The sequence below is a fragment of the Diceros bicornis genome, chromosome 27, assembly GCF_020826845.1.
Source record: "Diceros bicornis minor isolate mBicDic1 chromosome 27, mDicBic1.mat.cur, whole genome shotgun sequence".
NCBI classification, from domain to species: domain Eukaryota; kingdom Metazoa; phylum Chordata; class Mammalia; order Perissodactyla; family Rhinocerotidae; genus Diceros; species Diceros bicornis.
Genome location: NC_080766.1, coordinates 9,197,632 through 9,219,935, shown reverse-complemented (window position 1 = coordinate 9,219,935; position 22,304 = coordinate 9,197,632). Strand labels below are relative to the sequence as shown.

Genomic DNA, 22,304 nt, shown 5'->3' with positions numbered 1-22,304 from the left:
AAACCATGACACTTCTAGATCTCTTCCCAAATGAAAGGAAAATCTATGTCCACACAAAGACTTGCACACAAATATTCATAGCAGCTGTATGTATGTATGTTCATAACTGGAAAATTCCAAAAATATTTTTTTTCTTTTTTTGTGAGGGAGATCAGCCCTGAGCTAACATCCGATGCTGATCTTCGTCTTTTTTTGCCGAGGAAGATTGGCCCTGGGCTAACATCCATGCCCATCTTCCTATGCTTTATATGCGACACTGCCACAGCATGGCTTCACAAGCGGTGCGTCGGTCTGCGCCCAGGATCCGAAGCCACAAAGCCCGGGCCGCCGAAGCGGAGCGCACGCACTTAACCACTTGTGCCACTGGGCTGGTCCCCCAAACATATTTTTGATAGGTGAATGGTTAAACAAAATGTTATATATGCATGCATTGGAATACTACTCATCAATAGAAAGAAGTAAAATATTGAGACTCATAAGCACATGAAGAAATCAAAATTATTATGCTGAGTAAGAAATGTCAAATAAAAGAGAAAACATACTGTTTCTATCTCCAAAACATTCTGACAAATGTAAATAAATTTATAGTACTAGGAAACTGGTTGCTTGGAAAACACTAAAGAAAAGATGGACTGCAAAATATTCATGAAGAAAATTTGGTGAATATAGCAAATGTTCTGTATCTTGATTGTTGTCATGGTCTCACAGGTTTATTGTCAAAACTAATTGAATTATATTCTTTAAATTGGTGCAGTGTATTGTTCCCAAATTATCACTCCTTAAATTTGATTTAAAAATTTTGGCAATACTATTTACTAGTGATAAAAACGGTTAGTTCATAATGTCAAAAGTTCAATTAAGCACATACATATTAAATTTTAATTTTAGCTAATTATTAACATAGTCTCATTACATATAAAGCTTAATTTACAGAACTAATAGAGGAAACAAAAAATTCCACAATCACAGCAGAATATATAATCAGAGTTTACATATAAAGATTACAGAAAGTATGACTAGCAAAATTAACAAACTTTAACTAATGGACATAGGTAGAATATTTCATCCACAATGGTAAAACACACATTCTCTTAAAACCCAGAGGAAAAATTTACAAAAATTGACAATATCTTAAACAATTAAACATCATCAATTAAACTCAATACTGGCATTATACAGAATATCTTTTCTGATTTCAATTGAAATATTACAGAAATTATTATTACAAAGTTAAAAAAGGAAATACCCGTACTTGTAAATTATGCATTACACACTAAAGTAACCATTTTGTAAAAGGACATATCATAAGAAGAAAGCACTTCAAAGTATCTTAAGCATACCATCCCAGAGTAGACTGACACATGGCTCTAAATAGAGTGAAACTGATCTCAAAAAGAAACATGCATCCATTCCTGATAAAAGTTCTTAATAAGCTAGAAATAGAGGGGGACTTTCTCAACTCAATAAAGAATATCTACAAAAAGCCTACAGCTAACATCATACTTAATAGTGAGAAGTTCAAAGCTTTCCCACTTAGATCAATAACAAGATAAGGATGTCCCCTCTCACCACTGATTTTCAACATCATATTGAAAGTCCTAGCTAATGCAATAAGACAGGAAAAGAGAGAAGAAGGTATCAGATTGTGAAGAAAGAAATAAAACTGTTTTTGTTCACAGATGACATGATTCCCTATGTAGAAAATCCAACAGAATCCACGAAAAAATTCCTGCAACTAATAAGCAAATATAGCAAAGTTTCAGGATACAATATACAAAATATTATTGTATTTTATTTTTTATAATAAATATATTAATATACAAAAGTCAATTGCTTTCTTATATACTAGCAATGAACAAGTGGAATTTGAAATTAAAGACATAACACCATTTACATTAGCATCCAAAAAAATAAAATACTTAGGTATAAATCTAACAAAATACATATAAGATCTAAATGAGGGAAACTACAAAACTTTAATGAACATAATTAAAGAAATAAACAGAGAGATAAATGCCATCTTCATGGATAGCAAGACTCAATACTGTCAAGATGTCAGTTCTTCCCAAATTGATCTGTAGATTCAATGTAATCTCAATCAAAATCCCAGCAAGTTATTTTGTGGATATGGATAAACTGATTCTAAAGTTTATTTGGAGAGGTAAAAGACTCAGAACAGTCAACAAAGATCAAAGGAGAAAAACAAAGTCGGAGAACAGACACTAGCTGACTTTAAGCCTTACTATGAAGCCACAGTAATCAAGACAGTGTATACTGGCAAGAGAATAAACAAATAGATCAATAGAAAAGAATAGAGAGCCCAGAAATAAACCCATATAAATATAATCTAACTGATCCTTGACAAAGGAGCAAAGGCAATATAATGGAGCAAAGATCGTCTTTTCAACAAATTGTGCTGGAATAACTAGACATCTGCATGCAAAAAAATTAAATCTCAACACAGACCTAACATTCTTCACAAATATTAACTCAAGTAGACCATAGATATAAATGTGAAACCATAAAACTTCTAGAAGATAACATAGGATTAAACCTAGATGACCTTGAGTATGGTGATGATGTTTTAGATACAACACCAAAGGCATGATCTGTGAAACGAAGAATTCATGAGCTGGACTTCATTAAAATTAAAAACTTCTGCTCTGCAAAATACAATGTCAAGAGAATGAGAATAAAAGCCACAGACTGGGAGAAAAGTTTTGCAAAAGATACATCTGATAAAGGAATGTCATCTAAAATATACACACAACTCTTAAAACTGCGCAATAAGAAGACAAGCAACCCAGTTAAAAATAGGCCAAAGACTTTAACAGACACCTTATCAAAGAATATGTACAGATGGCAAGTAAGCATATGAAAAGATGTTCCATGTCATATGTAATCAGGGAAATGTAAACTAAAACAACAGTGAGATATTATGGTATATCGATTAGTATGGCCAAAATCCAGAACACTGACAAAATTAAATGATGGCAATGATCTGGAGCAACAGGAATTCTCATTCATTGCTGATGGGAATGCAAAATGGTACAGCCACTTTGGAAGACAGTTTGGCAGCTTCCTACAAAACTGCACATATTCTTATGATACAATCCAGCAATCATTATCCTTTGCATTTACCCAAAGGAATTAGAAACTTATGTCCACACAAAAACCAGCATGTGGATGTTAATAGCAATTTTATTCATTATTACCAAAACTTAAAAGCAACTAAGGTGTCCTTTAGTTGGTGAATGGATAAAGAAACTGTAGTACATCCAGGCAATGGAATATTAATGTGTGCTAAAAAGAAATGAGCTATCAAGCCATGAAAAGACATGGAGGAAACTTAAATGCACATTACTAAATAAAGGAAACCAATCTTAAAAGGCTACACATTGTAGGATTCCAACTATATGACATTATGGAAATAGCAAAACTATGGAGACAGTAAAAAGATCAGTGGTTGCCAGGGTTGGGAGAAGGGATGACTAAGTATATGGAGCATAAAGGAATTTTTAGGGCAGTGAAACTTATCTGCATGATACTATAATGGTGGATGTATTTCATTAAAAATTTGTCCAAATTCATAGACTATATCAGTCTAAGAGTGAACCCTAATGTGAACTATGGACTTTGGGTGATAATGATGTGTCAATGTAATTTCATCATTGTGACTAATGATATGGTATGTTGATAATGGGGGAAGCTATGCACGAGAGGGGCAGGAGGTATAGGAAAATCTCCCCATATATTTGCTCAATTTTTCTCTGAACCAAAAATTACTCTAAAAGTCAAAGTCTATTTTAAAAATGTGTATTTGATTTTTAGTGCATGATGTAGACTCAAACAAAATTCAGAGAAACTCCAGAAAAATTTTAAAGGAATTATATTAGTAAAAGCATCAACTACCTCAACTGAAAAGGACAGAAACTGTAAAAACACAAAGGAAACCTCTAGAATCTTGGCTTTTTATGGACAGAAAGCAGGCTGAAAATGCTACACATCTGAAAACCTAAACTATTTCCTACAAAAAGATAATTACCTCAGAGCATGGATCCAAGAGCCCAAGAGATGGATCCAAGAACCAAAAAGAAAATTAGGAGAACACTCTAGATTGCAAAAACAGGCCCTAATCAAGGAATACTTTGAGCTTCCAGAGTGGGAGGGGGGCTATCAATGGGTATGGTATCCAGCTAGATTTAAGAATTCCTATGGGCTAGTTGTCTTTTGTTGTTCCCCTTTTTGACTGGCACTGTCTATTGCTGCTGTCCTGCATGATCCTCTGATTGTGTATTGAGTGTAGAGGAGGATGACAATTTGTCTTTTCAAATCACAGATCTCTCAATTAAGAGAAACTGCATCCCAGGAGCCTCTACATCCAGACCTGATATAGACAATGAGAACATGGACTTTGAGTCTGATGCTATAATTGGAGAAGACTTTTTGGGAATCTGTCACGTTGGTAGACATATTTTAAGTTGAGAAGTAATGTGAATAGTTTGTGGCTTACAATTCTTTGTAACTCCTCATCAAAGTATGGAGTCTATTTCCCTACCACTTAAATCTGGGATGGGCTTGTGACTTGCTTGACTAACAGTATGCCATAGACATTGTGCTCTGTGAATTCCAAGCCTAGGCCTTGAGAAGCCTTACACCTTTTGCTCCCACCCTCTTGGAATGTTGCCACCATGTGAACAAACGGAACTTCCCATCTTGCAGATGCGAGGCCGTGTTAAGGGAAAGATCCAGCCATCCCAGCTGAGACCCCAGATATATGACAGATCCCAGCATATACTGTGTGAGGCAAAGCGAAATTATTCCCAGCTAAGCCCAGCCAAAATTTCTGACCCAAAGAATCATGAGTAAATAAATTATTATTGTTTTTACCACCAAGTTATTGGATGATTTGTTACCCAGCAATAGATAATGATATGTTTATAGCAGCATTGTTCATATACCAAAAAAAAAAAAAAATTAATATTTTCAGTAGAAAACTGATGATCAGTGCCTGCCCGGTGGCTTAGCGGTTAAGTGCGGGCGCTCCGCTACTGGTGGCCCGGGTTTGGATCCTGGGCGCGCACCCATGCACCGCTTCTCCGGCCATGCTGGGGCCGCGTCCCACATATAGCAACTAGAAGGATGTGCAACTATGACGTACAACTATCTACTGGGGGGCTTTGGGGAAAAAAAGGAGGAGGATTGGCAATAGATGTTAGCTCAGAGCAGGTCTTCCTCAGCAAAAAAAGAGGAGGATTAGCATGGATGTTAGCTCAGGGTTGATCTCCCTCACAAAAAAAAAAAAAAAAAAAAGTTAAAAAAAAAAAAGGAAAACTGATGATCAGGAGAAAATTGGATTGCTACTAAACAGTGGGGGTAATGGTTTGAATGTTTGTGTCCTCCCCAAAATTCATCTGTTGAAATCCTAATGCCCAATGTGACGGTATAAAGAGGAGAGGCCTTTGGGAGGTGCTTAAATCACGAGGGTGGAGTCCTCATAAATGAGATTAGTGCTCATATAAAAGAGACCCAGCAGAGTTCTCTAGCCCCTTCCACCAAGTAAGGACACAGGCAGAAGTTGCGAGTCTGCAACTCAGAAGAGAGCCTTCACCAGAACCCAACCATGCTGGCACCCTGATCTTGTCTTCTTAGTCTCCAGAACTGTGAGAAATAAATTTCTGCTGTTTATAAGCTACCCAGTCTATGGTATTTTGTTATAGCAGTTTGAATGAACTAAGACAAAGCGTAAGTAGGAGTATCTCTGGAGTGCAGAAGATCCCATGGGCATCACTTAGTACTGCTCTGTCCTGCTGTTAACAAAGTAAAATTATAACAACCCCATACAGGCAGATCAGATGGTGGCCCACATACCTCAGGGATGAAGTTTTAGGTTAACCCACCCTATGAGGAACCAAACAGGCCAAGATTTTTGCTGAGAATAAATGGAATATAGAATGAATAGTAGAAGAAAGTAGTTATAAATAGTTGCAACCATGTGACCACCTGCTATACATAATTTTTCCTGATTTTGATATATATATACAATTTTTAATTTATTTTTTGTTTTATAACATTTATATATAGTATGTAAATTATAATATATATTTATATATTATTGTAGTATGTTACATATCAATGTATCATATTTATGAAATGATTAATGATAAATTTCAGACATAAATAAATATGTGTTTAGGAAAGAGAGTGCGGTACAGCAGTGATCACATGTTACTGTGCAAAATAAGCAAGACACAAACAAATATATATGACATAATTCAAGTGAAATTCCAAAAGCAAGTGGAACTAAACAATATACTATTTAGAGATAAATACAGGGAGGGTTAGACTTTTAAGAAATAATTGGAATATTCACGAAAATGTGGATCTATTATTAATAAAAATAATAATATCATACCCAAGAATATATTATCTTATCATAGTTTTGTTATTATAGGCCAGGAGTGTTTTAAGGGCTTTTTAACATTATAATTATTTAATTATTATATTAATTCTATGAGTTAGGCACTAATATACTTAATTCTAACAATTATCTTTAGTTATTATTATTATTCACATTTTACTTGTTATTGTTGCATTATTGTCCACATATGTCATTCAAGATTTGATCAAACAAGTGGAACCACTAGCAGCCTCACATAGACTGCTTAATCAGCCCCTGTAACTGAATAAGTTTAAACTTCTATAAAAAAGTTCTTATTTTATATATTAAATAAACAATATATAAATATATAACATAGCACATTCATATGTAAATACATTATCATTTATATATTTTATGTAAATAATATAAAATTAATAAAGAAAAATTCTTTTTATGCAGATATATTTATATTCAAATGAGGAAGAAATATGTATAGCAGGTGGTCACATGGTTGCAACTAGTGTTTATAACTACTTTCTTCTCCTACTCATTCTAGATTCCCTTTATCTTCAGCAACCATCTTGACTTGTTGAGTTCCTTTTGGGGTGGGCTAACCCAGAACTTCATCCCTGAAGTGTGTGGGCCACCATGAGATCAGCCTGTACTGGGTTGCTATAATTTTACTTTGATAATCACAGGGCAGAATGGTACTAAGACGTGCCCTAGGAGATCTTCCACACTCCAGGGATCTTCCTTCTCAACCCCACTGTGCAGCAGCAATTTAATTTTCTCCTTATCATCATGATCATTCATCCCAGCAAATACAGCAACCCACTTCTTTAGCTGTTGATTCACAGGCATAAGCAGCCAGCTGCTGAAAAGGTTGTGAATAACCCTTGGCAAGATAAAAATGTAGCTAATGAAGTTGTCTGGTCAGTATTTCAGAAGTTTGCCTTGGAAAGTGCAGTCAGCTGTGACCTCAGCAGGGTTAGGGATCAAATGGGAATCTTAGCCAGATATCAGGGGAAAAATGAAAGCTGCAGTGGGATTGAGTCATCAAGGATGACCCCTGGCAACGATCAAGCTGAAAGAGTTCAGCCCAGGTATCTACTAGGTGCAGATTTCAGGGGCAGAGCCCATGAGCAGTGACCAGAAGGCCAAGAGAAACCCTCACTTCAGAATCTCTCAGGGGCCTAACGAGCAGCACAAAGACTCATGTCAGATAAAAGATCCCACTCTCTCTGTCAAGAGGCTATAATGAGCCCTTTCCATCTGGGAAAGAAACAGATGTAAATGTCAGTATTCAGAAAGACTGAGCAGCTGCCTTCAAGTAACTATTGTAAACTGAACAGAAACTATACACATCAGAAGCAACTGAGATATCGTTAGCAGCCAAGATTAAGTTACTCTGCTATCAACAAGGTAGGGTCTACATTTCTCTGATTCCTGGAATGCTAGGTTATCAAAACTGCTACACTATCAAAGGTGGTTCTCTCTCCTATATGGTCCCATAACACCCTGCGTTGTATTGCCCTACTTCTCTGTAGGCCTACCAGACTGTTAGCTCCGTGATGACAGCAATTGTTCCTGTTTTGTTGTATTCATTGTCCACTGTATCCTCATCAGCCAACATAATGCCTGTAGCATGTTAGTTAGTAAATATTTGTAGAATGAATAATCAAATAAAAGATTCCAGGGTGATAGGAGAATAAACAGGGAGAATAGATAGGCACTGGACTCCTAAAATGTAAAGGGGAAAATATGCCCTACCGGAGCTCAAGGAAAGACAACAAAGTCAGCTGGCAGAGAGCATGTAATTTTGCTTAATATTGACTCCTTTACCTTCATCTGGTGCCAGCAAGTATTTTTTCCACCATTGCAAAAGGAGGTATGTCTGCTGTATATCATTTATGTAAGTGCCTTTGATTGTTGTTGTTGTATTGTTGTTGTTTAACATATAATTTAGAGTAATTCTCACCTGAGGGGTTTCTATGACATAAAAATCACTTCATCCCCCGTACTCATTCAAGTAGGACAATTTAGTTGGATACATTTTGATTGAGTATTCTTTTTATTTGCTTTCACAATGGAATCGCTACACTATCCATAGATAATAATTCTAAATATCTACAAGACCTAATTTTCTTGAAATTCCATTTAAAATACAATCTAAATTGCTTATGCTGCAACTTATGTTCAATTCTTCCAGGCATACTCAGAAGAATTAGAAAATACAGTATAGCATTCTCTGTATAATTGTCTGCCACATTCTTAACAGATAATTCTAACTTATCTTTTGGCTTCCTAGTCTTCAGGCTAAATAATTACAGTCTCTTTAACCTTCTTATAGAGGTCATATTTTTAATCCTTTAATCATTTATGGAACTCTCTTTTAATCCTCTGTAAATTCCCTTTTAAGTTGCAGAGCCAAAACTAAATGTGGTACCCATGAAAGGTTTTAATCACGCTGAGATGTTGAGTATAATGGGAGATTTATCTCATGGTATCAACACATTCTTCTTCTCACCATGAATCCCAGGATTGCACTGTTTTTATAACTAAGGAATGACATTGTGCACTCATGTTCATCTTGTTAGTTCATCTTGTTACCCACTGCTAATGAATAGCTCCCATTGGGATTATGAACCAGAGAACCAAAGATGTCACTTCATAGGATCAAATGTGAATGACACATTCACAATAAAAGAATAATCATGCAAACCCAGTGACCTTCCTCAGTAATGAAATGACTGTCAATTATAGCTTACCCCGGTCATATTATCTACCAATGTGGGGAGTTTGAGATTCATTTTATCTTCTGTCACTATAATGAAAGGTCTAGGCAGCCCAATGGGGAGCAGAAAGAGATGGGTGGATTAATTTTAAATTAAGCACTATGTTTCTACCATACGCCTGACAGTGATTCTGTGCTACTCAAACTAAAAATCACATTTTTTAAATAACAGTATTACAATATTTTTACCACCAGAAGAAGAAATGTTTATGCAACTTTCTCATGAATTCCCTCAAAGCTTCCTAGGTCGGGGTTCCCAAATACCAGTCGGGGCAATCAAGAGACTGCATAAAAGCTACCTGACAAGATTTTTTTCGTCTTTTTGTTAAACTTTACTTTTTGAAATAATTATAGAATCCCAAAAAGTTTCAAAGAAAATATTCAGAAAGGTCTCATGCATCCTTCACCCAGGCTTCCCCATTGTTACCATCTTACATCACTACAGTATATCAAAACCAGGAAAGTGACATTGGTACAATCCAGAGCTTAATCTGATTTCACCAGTTGTATATGCCTTAGTGTGTATGTGTGTGTGTATCTCATACAATTTTATCATACGTGTAGCTTCATGTAACACTTACCACAATCAAGATATTTAACTGTACCATAACAAGACTCACTCATGCTACTCCTTTATAGTCACATTCTTTTCCTCCACTGTCTGCCTCTAAACTTTGGCAATTGCTAATCTATCCTCCATATCTTTAATTATGTTATTTCATAAATATTGTATAAATGGAATCATGCAATATGCATACTTTTAAAAACTGAAGGGCTTTTAAAAAGTAGGATTTGAGAATCTCGGGACCAAGAGATTTTGATTCAGTAGATCTGAAATGAAAGCACGGAATTCACGTTTCTAAAAGTTGTTAAAGTCCTTTGGCAATTCGCTTAGTATAGATTGTACCAGGATAACTGGCAAATGACAGAATCAAGGGTCTAATAAGTAAGACTCGTTCATAGTAATTTGGGGTAGTTACATAATATTAGGAATCCACAAAATCTGTTGCAGATATCATTTCATATACTGCTAGGAAAAATCCCAAATATTGAAGTTTTACATGCAATATAACATAATTTAAGAATAATTGCATTCATAATTCACTCTACTGCACTATATGAATGAGATAATTAGGAAATTTCACTCAATTCATTCAAAATTATTTATTGAGGACTATTAATATGCAATCCTAAACTTCAGTTCTTTCACTTTTTTAAACTTAATGGAGAAGATATGTGATACAACTCTCAAACCAATAATACAACATAGAGATATAGAAGTATTAACATGTATCTATAGGTAAAATATTGCAAATGACGTGATTGTCTATGTAGAAAATTCCAAAGAACCTACAAATAACTCCTGGAACTAATAATTGAGTTCATCAATATGCGGGATATATCAAAATACAAAATCAATTGTATTTATATATTCTGCAATGAACACGTAGAAACAAAAATTAAATGTACAATACTGTTTACATGATATAATAGGAGGAATCACTCTATCTAATTTTAAGATTTATTATATATCTACATAATCAAGAATGTGTGGTATTGGTGGATGAATAAACACTCAGATCACTAGAACAGAATAAAGAACCCAGAAATAGAGACATACAAGTATGGCCAACTGATTTTATATTATGATGCAAAAGCAATTTAAAGGAAGAAGAATTGTCTTTTCAACAAATGGTGATGGAATAATCGGATATTCATATTCAAGAGAGAAAAGAAGAGAGGAGGGGAGAAGCGAGGAGGGGAGAGGAAAAAAAAAAGAACTTCAACCTAAACCTTACATTTTTACAAAAATTAACTCAAAATTAATTGTAGATTTAAATGTAAAACATAAAAATATACAACTTTAATGGAAAATATGGGAGAAAATCTTAGATGACCAAGGTTTGGCAAAGAGTTCTTAGATGTGACACCAAAAATACAATCCATAAAAGAAAAACATAATAAATTGCATTTCACAAAACAATATTTTTCTCTATGAAAGATTCTGCTACGATGATAAAAATAAGAAGTACATATTGGAAGAAAATATTTTCAAAACACATATGTGATAAAGGACTTAAAGCCAGAATATATAGAAAATTCTCAAAATTCAACAATTTAAAAAAAAATCCAATTAGGGCTGGCCCCGTGGCTTAGCGGTTAAGTGCACGCGCTCCGCTACTGGCGGCCCTGGTTCGGATCCCGGGCGCGCACCGACGCACCACTTCTCCAGCCATGCTGAGGCCGCATCCCATATACAGCAACTAGAAGGATGTGCAACTATGACATACAACTATCTGCTGGGGCTTTGGGGGATAATAAAGGAGGAGGATTGGCAATAGATGTTAGCTCAGAGCCGGTCTTCCTCAGCAAAAAGAGGAGGATTAGCACGATGTTAGCTCAGGGCTGATCCTCCTCACAAAAAAACAAAAAAAATCCAATTAGATTATATCAGCAGACATATCCTTCTCAAAATTAAAAATTATCAAGTTACTTGTAATCTTGGATTTGCTAAGAGCAACCAGTATTGTTTTCATTTATATTAATTGAAAATAAAGTTGATAAATTATATATTTGGATGACCTAATAAATGAATTTGGAGAGGAAAGCTAGAAAAATCTTATAGTCAATGAAGATATCACAATAATAAGATATTATATTTTATTATATTTAAAATATGACATAAAATATTATTTTTGAAATTTTATGTTTATGTTGTTTCTCTTGAATCACTATTACTCTTGTTATGTTTTATAAATAATAAAATATTTTTAAAGAAAAAATCATAAAAGTATAGGTAAAATATGATGGAAGTTAAAAAGAGGGAGTATAAGCTGCTGAAAGTGTCAGGGAAAGCTTGAGGGAGCAAGAGGAATTGGGAATGTGCTATAAAGGATAGACGGAGACTTGATATTGGAAAACTAGGAGCAAATGTATGAACATAAGCAAAGATCATGGGCAGGATTATACGGCTCGTGAAAGGAAGCAGTGAAAAGTAAAATCAGAAGGTGATTTGAGTCAGATTGTAGAGCACTTGAAAAACACATCAATGTCTTTTAGTTTTTATTCCGTAGACGGTGGGACTTCAGCTGAGGTGTTCTACATTATATTATTTATCAGGTCAATGTTTCAGAAAGATTCATTTCGTAACTGTGTGCATAATGAATTGAAACACATACAGATTAAGGATAGTCCAACAGTCAGAAAGCAATTTTGACTATTCACATGTAAGGAATCAAGATTGAAAGTAGGATGTTGGATGTGATGATAAATTAAAGATGAATGAAACAAGAAAATAAGAGCTATGGCAGAGGAAGACATAACAAATGATTGCAAATGGTTTTTAAGTACTAGAGAGTAGAAAAATCTTTGGTACTTTGAATGTCTGTCCCATTAAGAGCAGTTTAAAATACAGGATTGAAAAGCAAAGCATTCTTGTAGAAGAATACAAGATGAGTGTATAGTAATGAAATGGAAGCAGTAAATATAGACTGATCTTTCAAGAAGTTTAATGATTAAAAGAGAATGAGTGGTTGCAGAGTTGACTAAAAGATTTTATCAGGATTGGAGACACCTAAATAAGTTAAAAATGTAAGTAGAAAAATTCAGGGGGAGATGAAGAGAATGAAGTGCCAAAAAGGAAGTGAGATAAAAAGCAAAACCTCTTAAGAAGGGAGATAGTTTCCAAGACACAGCAGAGTGTTTTGCCTTAGAAAGAAGAAATGATAAATATTCCACTGAGATCGTGGAAAAGGAGGTGAAGATGCCATGAACTTTGTGAGAGAGAGGACGGAAAGTGAGTTCCCACCACACTGTGTCAATGTTATCAAACAAGAGGGGAGTCTGTCTGACAAAATTGCAGGTGTGAGGTAGAGAGCTCAATAAAGTTGGAAACAGTTTAAAATAAGTTCTCTGAAAAAAACTTAGAGTAGATATCCTTTAAAGTTTTAATATTTATTTTTAGCTCCAGAATTAAGTATAATCTGCTCAAGTGCAGATAACATATATTTTTATTTGTTATATAACACCCAAGAGCATAACATATTGCCGAGAAATTATGATAGATTCAATATGTAATGGTTAACATGTAATTATATATCTATTTTTCTATCCCAACTTTTTAAATACAATTCATATATAAAAGTCCCACTGAAAAATATAGAATTAGGATATTAAATTTTTGCATTATATTTAAAACCTATTTATGCTGCACAAACACTTTCCAGTGAATCTACCATTTAAAGATCCCGTGAGAAGATGTTATTCCTGCATAATTTCTGAGGAATCAGTGATATCCTGTGAAACTACCCCCATCCTGGTGTTCTGAGAAGTCCCGGAGAACTCCTTGGTGACACTGGAAGCAAATTCTTTCTAAGAGCTTTCCCATATATATTGAATTTGATTTCATATCGATTTCCCCACAGATATTTTGTAATTCATTATAAATGGACTTGCTCTGGCTAAATTACAGGTTCCAAATGAGTGTGCTATTGGAAAATGAATTTGTATATTATTTTATTTTGGTTTATGCTCATAAATTAATCTTAATCTTACCTTGAAGTCTCTGTACCTCCTAATTAGAGAACCAGTCATAAAAGTACATCATGTTAGTTGTGCTACTCTCTTGTTTTTCATTTTCTCAGATATTCTCCACAGTTTCAGTTCAGTTTGCTTTCATTTGACAAAAGGTAAAAATGCCATAGAAAAGACAGATATACTGAAATAAAAGAACAAACAGAACAAGCAGATAAGTTGAGAAAACTAATCAGATGATAGATTTCCCCATTCTTATATAGAGTTCTACCCATTTGTCTTGGCAATAAGAATGTCATCTGTCAGATACATGCCTTTTATTAAGCAAAGACATTTTGTCAAGACTGAGAAAAGTGAAATCAGTATCATAGCCTACAAAAAGATTATTGCAATGTCTATGTCTAGATATCTTAATCTCTCTGGTATTTCCTCCTAAGAACAGTAAACCATTAGATATGTTCCAGGATGAACGTGCATAATATATATAAGAAAAAATTTTTCACTTTCAATCATTAAACAAATAAAACATATATTTGATAATACTTTGTTATTTTTACAACAGCCTCATTAGACTCAGTTTACAAATACCTATTTATTTTTACATATATTATCAAGAAAATTTCCTTTCTTATAATTGTTGTTAAATTTCAGTATTAATGCTATTATTTATCCCATCTTTCCTTGTGAAATTCTGCTTATGCTTGGTTTCAATGATCTTACTTTCTCTTCTTTCTCATTCTAGCTCTAAACCTGCGCATTTTTCCCCATTGATATCTTCTGTCTGCAAAGTTTTATTTATTTTACACAGTATGGGAAACAATTTAATGGACAGTATTTATTATTCTTTAAAGAGTTCATGTTTGGGCTGCAATCCATGGGCATTTATCCTCTTCCTAGTCGCCCTCACTCCCAAGGTGTAGGCCTTTGGAATCTGAACACAGAGCCTAAGTGGATCCCGGAAGCTTTCTCTGGCAGATTGTGATCTTTAGCATTTGACCCTTTAGTTCCCTGAGAAGGCTGAAAGCACTGTTCAACTTGTTAAAACCACTTTCAAAGTCACCAGTGACCTTAAGAGGAAAAAGGGTAACAGATATCAGCCCCATCACTCCGGGTTCCTCATTCTCTAGGTGTTGGCCCTGTGATTACTCACTTATTTCTGACACAGTCAAACTAAGGCTTTTATATGTTTTTTCAGATTCTTTTCTTCCAATTGCCAATAGGAATGTGTTCTGAAACATCCTAGGAATCCTTTGCCAGAAACTATTACCTTATTCTTAAATAGAGGGTGTGTGAGAGAAGCCTAAACATGAAAGACTAAGAACAAAACAAACAGGAAAAAAACTCATACCAACAGAGACAAAACAGGAAAACATCAAATAAGCAAACTATAAACACAATCCACAGAGATGAGATACTTACAACCAAAAAGAAAATTTATTATAAAAGCATAACTTTTAGAAAACATGAAAGTGTTGCTGAGAAGTAAAAAAAAATAATAGCACTAATAAAATAATTAAAGAGTTGAAAGATATGTTGATAAAATCTCTCAAAAATTTGAATAGATAAAAATGGAAATTAGGAAGAAAAAAGAATTAAAAATTAAAAAAAAATACAGCATATCTAACACACTAATAACAAGACTTCCAGTAGGAGAGAAGCAAAAAAGAAATAAAGCAATCAATAGAGAGAAAGGCTCACTGAATTGAATAATTTATTTAAGAATAAATTTTAAAAAAGGACCATAAAAGGTAATACCACCTTGTAATTAGGGAAAAATAATAAATGTATTTTAAGATAAAGTAAAAAGATTAAGAATAAGAAGGCATCAGTTTTTCAACATTAAAAATGAAAAGTACAATACAATTTTTTAAAAGATAAAAGCTTCAATGTTTTGAGAAAAATATAGCATAAAATTTTATTGTTAGATACATTGTTACCAAGAATGAAGGTAGATTGAATATATTTTTAGACATGTCATCTTTCTGAAAAATTATTTCTAGTGCATGTAAGAAGTTGCTTAAGGATGTGCTCAAAGAAAACAAAACATTAACAAGAAAATTTAAAAAGTACAGACTGCATTAAGAAAAGCAACAAATAAACAAAAACTGGATATCAAATTCAGGCAAAAGACGAAATTTTGGGAGGATGAATAAATATATTTTCTGGAACTTGGTTGTAGAACACACTTTGAATGAACCAGGAATACCAAGAGATCTAGGAAAATAATATCTCTAAGAAAGTAACATAGAACTGATAAGTACCTCTTGTGCCTCATCAAAATGATAAATTATTAGAATTCGTAAAATATCCAGGTCAATTTCTTTTGACTAAAATTATGGATCCTAAATCTATAAATATAAATACTCTCCATTAAACTGTTTCCCATGCTGTTTAAAATAAATAAAACATTGCAGGCAGAAGATACCAATGGGAAAAATGTACAGTTTTAGAGCTAGAAAGAGAAACAAGAGAAAGTAGGATCACTAAAACCAAGCATGAGCAGAGGTTCAAAATGAAAAGTGGGGTAAACACTGATCCAGAGTATCCAAGGTTAGAGTGTCGATGAAGATGGAATGCTGTGGGCTGTGTCAAGATGGAGGTTTCTAGGAAAAAACTCAAGAACGAATATTCAATAGAATGAAAAGGACAGGAGGGATTAAGAAAGAGATGTTATAAATCTTATAGAGAAAGTATAATCTTATTATTTATGTATGCTATATAAATAGTGTGTAAGATACTCTAGAAGAGTAAATAACTGTGATTATATTATAAGCGATTTGATATCAAAACCATTAAACCACTGTTACGTGAAACATTGGAATAATTCATTAATTTCATTACTATTATTTTCATGTGCATTTATAGTTTTAACAGGCAACCTACTTCTTGACAAGGAGCAGGCTGTGTCTTAAAATGCTGTCCAGTTCAAAGGTGGTTCAAAGGTGATTACTCTTTAGCAAATTCAAAAAATAAAAGCATTAAAAACAATAAGAAAAGGGAATAGAAATAAAGTTCACTCCCTAATTTAAAGCCAATGCTTAAATTATCATATTATGAGAATTGGTGATGAGTGAGTAAACAAAAATATAGCTGACTAGTGACCCTGAAATCTAATGGCTAGGAACCATCGTTCTGCTTAAGACAGCTGCCTCTAAACTTCTCTTAGGCTAAGAAAAAGTAAGTGCACAGATGTAGGGGCAGGAAATGAATAGTGAAGTCTGAGATTGAGGTAAATATCCCTGAATAACATTTTATTATACTTAGAAAATATTTCAAACTTTAATTTTTAAATTAAAATTTGTTTAAATCTTATGGTTTAATTTTAGTTTTTAATTTCAAATACAACTACTTTTAGAAATATTTTATTTTCCACAGACTTAAAAAAATTATTCCTTATTAATATCATTTTATGTGACATACTTGTCAAAACAAGAAATGGAAATCTCTGTATTCAAATTTCTCCAGATAAAATTATAAGAGCAATCTAAGGTAAGCTAATGCTTTCATAATTAGAAAAAAAGGAAAAATAGTGTCCTTAGATTAAGGGATCTTAAAATATGATCAAATGTTGGGGAGAGGGTGACAAATGCATTAAGTATATAGTGAAGAATACCAGAAATTGCAACATAAATAAGCACTAAAGTGTATCATGGATGATTTCACACATGGTAAGTGCCCCTGTGAGATTCATATTCTGAAAGCAAAATTTTAGGATGTCATGAAAAAATTACTTTCATTTTTGATAAATATATGAATATATGTTTTATCCACATATCTATACGTTTATATACTTATACATGTATGAAAGTAATTTTTCATAACATCCTCAAATTTTATATATATACACATGTACATATATATACATATATACACACACACACATATATGCATATATATACGTATTCACCTACTAAATTCCTAATAGGAACGAGTTGCAAACAGGAAAGAATGATAAAGTCAGAAACAAACCGAGAAGCTTCTGTAAGGAATGGAATGTTCCGTCCTTAACGGAAACTTACGGATTTGTAAGCAAAGGGAATATTTTTCATGTATTCATTCAAGTGAAAGGGCATACCCAAGGGCTAACTTCAGAGGTGATAGTAAACTGTGAGACTTATCTTTGAGAGGTCAGTTAAAAATAATAAACAAGTATAATAATATAATAATAATATATAAGTGAAATGTATAATATACAATTATATTTTGTATGTACATTATATATAATAATAATAATAATTACGATTATAATTGTAAATATGATAATCCCCTATAGATTTCTGTCCTCTGTACATATGATAAAATTTTACTTCTAAGCCACCTGAAAAAGTTAGACATTGCCACGTGACTGGCTTTTGTTGTTGAAATGGGAGAGGAAATGCTGTGTGTCATTTCCAGGCTAAAACTTTAAAAGCCAGATCACAATTTGCTACATTACCTCATTTTCTTTTCAAGCTCCAGAATGAACATGAAATAGAATAGAGTTCCCAACTGAGAAAACAGGGACTTGTTGCAGTTGTAAGAATTAGACCTTTAACATACTAAGCTACTGAAATTTTACTCCTGGGTTTCCATATTTTACTTCTGGCCTATTCTGATCAGTACGGAAAATGGTATTGTTCAGGAAAGGATTAACTTAGCAGACCTAGGCTCAAACCTGCACATTTTCCCAAGACAGCCCTATTTTCAGAACTGGCCATTGGTCAGCTCCTGGGCACTAAGCTCCTGGAATGTTCTGTCTGATAAAAGTATTTTAGAATGCCTAAAGCCTGGAACCACAGTGTGTCAGTTTGTCCAGATAGCATATACCAACAATGTAATTTATGGTGGACATCTACTTTCTCTCCAAGGATCTGGAGCTTAAATTACTGAGGTCGGTTACTCAGGCCCTGTACCTGTACCCCTAAATGACCAACTCCCAAAACAAACTCTGAACACCCAGCTCAAATGTGCTTCCCTAGTTGGCAACACTTTGCACGTGTTGTCATGTATCATTGAAGGGGAGTTAAGCACATCCTGTGTGACTTCACTGGGAGCGACATCTGGAAGCTTTTGCCTGGGTTTTGCCCCATGTGTCTCTTCTCTTTATTGATTTTATCTGTATCTTTTAGCTGTAATAAACCATAACTATGAGGATAACAGCGAGTAATTCTAGCGAATCACGGAGTCTGGGGATGGTTTGGGGATACCCCGAAACAGGTACTTACTTGTGGGATGTTTCCACAGCAAAAACCTGAAATTTGTGGCTTTGGCGTAGGGGCTGAGCAGTAAACACACTTCTATCAGAGACTGGAAGGATGATGATACATATTATGATGTGTAGGCATATTTGGTAAATTTTCCTGTAACAGTATTGATGACAGATAATTTGCCTAATATACTTGTAGCTCTTAGGGAAGAGTCTTAAGATAGAATTATAATAGCATATTTTGTTATTTGCTGCTCTTTAAAATTATTATAAAAGATAAGTTCAGAATCAGCCAGTGTGCAAGAAGGAATAAAAATTCTCAGAAATAATCCAGAAATTTGGAAACTAATAAATTTGGAAAAGTCAACTATCCTTTAACCCCAAATAGTAAAAATTAAAATTGAGAAATAGCCAAGTAAACAAAATCTGACTAAAACTCAGCTTTCCAGAAAGGATCAAATAAAAAGTATTGTAAATTTAACAACTGGTGAATTGAATTCGTTAATATGACACCAACATATCTGCTTATTTTAACACAAATGGGTCAGGGACAAGGGCTAAACATGAGACTCTCCCATCAAAGCCTGTGAGGTCCACTTTAGTTGAGGATAAAAAGAGGCATGTAGACAAGAACACAAAGAAATGTCCTACAGCAAAGCACAGACTTATATCTAGAAAATAACTGTCAGAGAACTAAACATTAAAAAAGAAAAGAAAGAAAACTAGCAAGTCTGTAAAGACTTATAAAGACCATGGACCTGGACTCAAAATAGAAAGTGATTCTTTGGGGCTTAAAATGACCTGAGGGCCTCTCCAAACTTCTCTCAGCCAGAAACAAGATGAGAAATGAAAATGGAATTAATATCTCTAATGATCACTTTGGATGAGGCCATAGAGCATAAGGGAGTGACCACCCAGATCTGTTCCCCTTTCTGAATGGGAGTCCTTTTATAATTATCTTGTCCCTATGCCATCATTATATATTGTTTTTTTTTATGTGAGGTAGAAAAGTTGCATCTTTAGTGCATAAGGCTGTAGATCAAGAGGATCCATGTCAGCCTTTTGGGACAAAGAGGAAAGTTGAAGGAGAGGCACAGAGAGTGACTCTGGGGCCTAAAACAGAAGGTGTCCTTCACGTAAGTCAACATAAAGGGACTCTCATTGGCCAAAATTTGGAAATGATGCTCCAGGTACTATACCTGTATAACAAAGCACCCCAAAACTTAGTAGATTAAAACTAGCGCAATATAATATGGGTTCCTGGGTTGGATCTTGGACCCAGAAAAGGTCAGTAGTGAAAACTTGAGGAAGTTGGTAGAATAGTATACTTTGTACTATATTTGCAATTTTTTGTAAGTCTAAAATTAGGTCCAAATAAAAAAGTTATAGTAACAAAAATAACAATAACTTGTTATCTGTCACAAGTCTCAGAGCGAAATGTGCCTAACTAAGCAGTTCTTGCTTGAGATCTCTTGTGCGGTTTCAGTCAGATGATGTTGGCTGTGGCTGGAGTCATCTGGAGACTAGGTTGTTGCCTGCTCTGAAAAGACAACAGGCTGAGGAAATTTCTCTCCATCTCTATTTGGTCACTCCACATGCTGACTCCAGTATGGCAGCTTCACAGTAGCTAGACTACTTATATCGTGGCTCAGGGCTCTAAGGTGCATATCCTGAAAGTCAGGAGAAAGTGGTATTGCTTTTTATGATCTAGATTCAGAAGTCACGTAGCGGCATTCTTGCTTTAATCTATTGGTTGAAGTTGTTAGAAAAGTCTGCCTAGGTTCAAAGAGAATAACATAATCTCCACCAACTCAATGGAAGAATGTCAATACCACACTGAAGAAAGAACATGAGCGACGGCATCAGCAGTGGGCTAGAGCTGACTCATATAGGCTGATAGTTAGCATTACTGCCCAACTCCACCTGCAGCGGCACCACAGCGACAGCTTTAAATCAGGCATGCAGGTAGAATTTACACCAGGAAAACTGACAACTGCAACAACACTATAGCCTTTCCCCACTCACAAAGAGTCAATTGTTAAACATTTACCAGCACCATAGATGGGAGATAGACAGATATATGTATATACTGTATGTACAGCCATCTTTGAAAAATCCAATCTGCCTCACAAAACATCAAAACATCCCTAAGATTACAAAGTGGAGGGGGGTCACATTATGAGTGGAAGGTGTCAAATCAACAACAGCAATTAGACTCTGGTGGTATATCAGTAACCAGGTGGGAAGAAAAGAGGTGAAATAAAGGGAATTCTGATGGCCCTGAAAACCAAGAATCCAGAAAGTTAACTGTCAACAAGACTTCACCCTTGAAAAGAGGAGTTCCTAACTCTGCAGGAAAATCGTGGTAGGTCCATCTGACAAGAGCAACTGACACTGAGAGGGGTTTCACAGGAAACCATTCATGGATTCGACTTTGGAAACATGCAAATACCTCACATGATGACAACAAAATAAAATTAAATTTAAAGTAAAATCCCCAAAAGCTAAAGCAAATTAAAAAAGAAACCTGTGGGGCCAGCTCCGTGGCTTAGCAGTTAAGAGCACGCACTCTGCTATTAGCAGCCGGGGCTGGGATCCCGGGCGCACACGGAGGCACCACTTGTCGGGCCATGCTGAGGCGGCGTCCCACATACAGCAACTAGAAGGATGTGCAACTATGACATACAACTATCTACTGTGGCTTTGGGGAGAAAATGGGGGAAAAACAGGAGGAGGATTGGCAATAGATGTTAGCTCAGGGCTGGTCTTCCTCAACAAAAAGAGGCGGATTGGCATGGATGTTAGCTCAGGGCCGATCTTCGTCACAAAAAAAAAACTTGTGTTTGTGGTTGGTGGCTAAATCACAAAGAAAAGTGTTTTAATTTAACTTTATATTTTAAAAATTTGATGACAGATCTCTAGTGGGTCATATCCAAGGACAGAAAAACAAAACTGTAAATATGCCTAAATTATTTCCAGTAATAATATTCAACTAATAAGGAACCAAGAAAAAACAGACAAATATAAAATAACTCATGATCTACTATCTTTTAAAAATAATAAATTACCTCATTATTTCCACGTAAAAGGCAATAAATAAACTAATAAATAAATAACAATAAATAACCAGTGTTACGGGCTGAGTTGTGTCCCCCCAAAATTCACATGTTGAAGTCCTAACCCCCAGTACCTCAGGCTGTGACTGTATTTGGAGATAGGGACTTTAAAGAAGTAATTAAGGTGAAATGAGGTCATATGGGTGGGCCCTAATACAATCTGACTGGTGTCCTTACAAGAAGAGGAAATTCAGACACATAGAGAGACATCAGGTGTGTGCTTGCAGAGGATTATGTGAAGAGGCAGCAAGAAAGCAGCCATCTGCAAACCAAGAGTGAGGCCTCAGGAGAGAT

The 22,304-nt window shown here is 34.7% G+C and overlaps 1 long non-coding RNA gene across 3 annotated transcripts in view; it reads right to left on the bottom strand.

Annotated features, from left to right (window-relative positions):
• Positions 1–13,962, bottom strand: part of LOC131423108 (uncharacterized) — a 70,496-nt gene extending 56,534 nt beyond the window's left edge. For all 3 annotated transcript variants that reach the window (XR_009224234.1, XR_009224236.1, XR_009224235.1), the window contains exon 1: positions 13,731–13,962. This is a non-coding gene — a long non-coding RNA (uncharacterized LOC131423108). The remainder of the gene's footprint in view (positions 1–13,730) is intronic.
• Positions 13,963–22,304: the final 8,342 nt, after the last annotated feature.